This window comes from Microplitis demolitor, chromosome 9, assembly GCF_026212275.2.
Source record: "Microplitis demolitor isolate Queensland-Clemson2020A chromosome 9, iyMicDemo2.1a, whole genome shotgun sequence".
NCBI classification, from domain to species: domain Eukaryota; kingdom Metazoa; phylum Arthropoda; class Insecta; order Hymenoptera; family Braconidae; genus Microplitis; species Microplitis demolitor.
The window spans coordinates 15332890-15337072 of NC_068553.1; the positions used below are offsets into that span (position 1 = coordinate 15332890).

Consider the following 4183-nt stretch of genomic DNA (forward strand, 5'->3'; position numbering starts at 1 on the left):
TTAATTCATTAATTAAATATTTAAAGAAATCATATTATATATATATATATATATATATATATATATACATATATATATATATATATATATATATATATATATATATATATATATATGTATATATATATACCTACATAGATTGGAGACTAGAGTTTGCGTTTCATTCTAAATAACAAGGATATAACTGATATCAATGGATAAAAATGTCAAGGAAATTAAAAATTTCGATGTCATTTTAGTTCACTTGCAATCTATGATGATTGAAATTTATTTCAAATTCAGTATGTAGCCTTGCGCTCGAGTTCTAAATGTCAAGACAGAAAATAGCTAGCATCAGTCTAAAACTTGTTTTTATACTAAATTGTAAATGAAATACGTATTGCTTACATTACACTAATGCGTTATATTTAATGTCAGTTACTAGTTTTATCATTTGTAGTTCATTCAAGTAATTGACGATTTATTTTGTTTTACATAAAGAGACAAATTTTGAAATTTTAGCAAATTTCAACCATTAATTCAAGTATACATAGTGCTCTAGTAATTATTCTACTTTATAAATATAGGAAAAAATAGAATTTCATAGATGATAAATAATTCAAAGCCAATAAGAATATTAAAATTCTTTATTTTGTTCTACAAATTATAAAAATCGAAGTATAACTTTAATACAGCTCGAATTAACGATAAATAGAAAATAATAGTCTGGGTTCGATTCCCAGTTCGGGCTATCTATATTTTTCTCAATTTATCTATAAATTTTCTTATTGGGAAGGCTTGCATTTTTTCGGGTTTCCACTATATTAAATTTGGGTTCTCAAAATCGATTAGAAGACTATCATTATTATGAGCTCGGCATTAAAATAAAAATGACTAGAGAACAATCCGGAATTCGAATGAACTTTATCAGAAATAATTTGTAGGGAATAAAATTGTCTATAAAAAAAATTATATGACATTTTTTTAAATGTCTGATAGTTTTGCTGGAAAAGTGAAAAGGTCTCGAAATTTACTGTAGATTTGACTTCCAGCTCCAATAACTTTTGAACAAATAGATTTATTAAAAAATGATAGGAAACTTTCTTTGTAGAGCATTCAATTCTCTACAAAAATATTTGATGGATATTACAATGTAATCTATAGTTGATTAGTTTCAAAAATCAGAAAAAAAATCGGTCTGTCGGTTGACCCTGCGGGCCAGCCCCAAAACTTCCCGCCTATTTCGAGCTCCTTGAGCTCAGAAAATTGTTGTAGATACATTTTCTCTTCGAGCTCGAAAATACTTTTGTATGCCTTTGTTTTCGAAAGAAAACGTTTTTTACGATTTTTTCTCAAACGATATCTCTCGAACAAATAAACCGATTAAGACGTTCAAGGCGACAATCGACATGTTTTATTGAGTTCTATAACTGATCAGATTTTTGAATCGATTCATCAAGTCGTTTTTGAAATACTTTCCAAATACTAAAAAAAAAAATCTGGGCGTCGGTTGACCCTGCGGGCCAGCCCCAAAACTTCCCGCTGTTTTCGACCTCAAAGAGCTCGAAAACATTAGTGTAGATATATTTTCGAGCTCTTCGAGCTCGAAAATGCTATCACATGCAATTGTTTTTTTACGATCTTTTCAAGCTCTAACAAGTTACCTGTTAGGCTGAAGTTTGAAAATTTAAGAATCGAAAATCATCAATGAAGCGGTTTTTAAAATTTAGTTCCTGATTATGCTCAGTAAAATAAGTGTATTGAGGCAGAAATCAATGTCAGGGATAAAAATCAAGATTTAAATAAGTTTTGACTCATGAAAGAAACAATAAAATATGAAATATCCGATAAAGATATTAAAAACTACGTTTTATCGATTTTTTTGTTGATAATATGATTTAAACTAAAAACCAAGTTCGATGACATTATATGATCAAAAGAAACCATAAAAAAGATGAGTTGGTATGATATCAGGCACATTTTAGTACGTTATATTATGATTTATCCGGATAAAATAACATAAAATGTTATTTTTTTAACTTTTCAACGCCGATATCTTTTGAACTAATCAATCGATTTTGATAGTTGACAAGGCAATCGGCGCGTTTTATTGAATTCTAGAGCTGATTAAAATTTAAAATCGATCGCGTCAGTCGTTACGAAAATATTTAGAAAAAACCGTTTTTCACCATTTCTTTCTCCTGCGATAACTTTCGAACGAATTATCCGATTTTGATGTTCGAGGTGGCAATCGATGCGTTTTATTGAGTACTAGAGCTGATTAGATTTTGAAGTCGATCGTACAAGTCGTTTTTGAGAAATCAATAAAAAACTAAAAAAAAAATTTTTTTTTTTTTCGTAATTCGCAAATATTTTCGAGTCTATTTGATCAAATAATCGGAAATTTTCAGGAAAGTTGATGGCCAATAAGCTCTTTCGATTGCCACCCCAACCATCCAAATCGATTCATTAGTTCAAAAGTTACAAAGAGTTTACATACACACACACACACACACACACACACACACACACACACACACACACACACACACACACACACACACACACACACACACACACACACACACACACACACACACACACACACACACACACACACACATACATACATACATACACACACTCGGACATCATTCTGAAAACAGTCAGAATAGCTTCCTAGGACCTCAAAACGTCGACATCTGATGAAAACTCGATTTTCGAAAATCGGGGTGAAAACAATAACTTCCCGAAATTATTGAAAATCGTCAATTTTCTTAGCGGGAAGTTAAAAAAATCTTGTTCTTTTTAAAACGCCTTAATATATATATATATATATATATATATATATATATATATATATATATATAAGATTATATATAATTATATATGATTATATATGCTAAAATTTTCTCGAAATAGTATTATATATAATCGTATATAATTATATAAAATCTTACATGTATATCCATATATAATTGTTTATGGTTATATATTATTAGACACAATCAGATATGATTATATATATAAATTTATATACAAGATTATATATAAACATTTTTTCTCGGGTACTATCTAAATTAAGTAATTATATTCTCACATTTTTTAGTAAATTTCAATGTATTTTTTTCGCCGTGTAAAATAATAGCTCCTAGAGTTGATAAAGAAGATATTAAATTGTCAATTAATGAAACCCAATCAAAAAAATGTGTGTGTATTGAGAGTTTTATTGATCGGAAAAATACGTCTTTAAATTTTTACTGTATTGTTATAATTATTTTCCTAGAGGCATTGATTTTGCGAGCTCCTTCTCAGTTATGCATTCACCTTGGAAAAAATACGAACTGCACACATTTCCTTCACAACAACCATAACCTTGGGATGGATGACACTAAAAAAAATATATTTTAATGATTTGTTATTTTTCAGTACAAATTATTGTCATTTATCGAAGGGTATAAACAAACGATTTTTATTATATCAACTTTCAAACGATGAGGAGAATATTGTCAGAATGATTATATCTAATGTCCCTGATTAAAAAGTAAGATTTGATCCGCAGATTTTGTCGGATAAAAATTACTTTTTTTAAGCGAAATTAATATTTCTCGCATGAAAAAGTATATCCCGCTAAAATAGTACATATCCGGCTCATATCTTTAGTATTGTCGTATGTATATGCTATTTTGCCGCCATATAATCTCGGATATATATTTTTTCGTATGAATTTGTTCTCCCAACAGTTTTTTGAGCTCGATGAGCTCAACAGTTTACTAATAATAATGTTATCGCGCTTTTCAAGCTTGAAAATAGTGGGAAGTTTTAGGGTTGGCCCGCAGGACCATTCATCGCTTAGATTTTTTTATTGTGTTATGGTAATTACTCACCCAACCGCCTGGACATGCTGCCTCTGCACCAGCGTAGAGACCAATCAATACGAAAATTGATAATAATAAAATTATTTTCGACATTTTTTTGATTTTGTATGTTGAGTTGGAAAAACAATAGTTATTTAATTTTAATATTGTAACTAAATGATTGAAGATATAATAAAAAGGAAGTACTGTAATTAATTTATAGAGCTTGAAATTTTCTACAAAAAATATTAAATTTATTTTTTTTTGTAAATTCAATAGCAAAAAAGTTATAATTAAAAATATATAAGCAATTTGGATTTATTACCAATCGTTGTTCTTGAAGTTCT

The 4183-nt window shown here is 28.7% G+C and overlaps 1 long non-coding RNA gene across 1 annotated transcript; it reads right to left on the bottom strand.

The window, feature by feature from the left end:
- Positions 1-3187: 3187 nt before the first annotated feature.
- On the bottom strand, positions 3188-4183 carry LOC103571550 (uncharacterized). Its single transcript, XR_549051.1, has 3 exons — positions 4162-4183; positions 3867-4072; positions 3188-3370 (listed from the first exon to the last, which is right to left on the bottom strand). It is a non-coding gene; the product is annotated as an uncharacterized LOC103571550 (long non-coding RNA).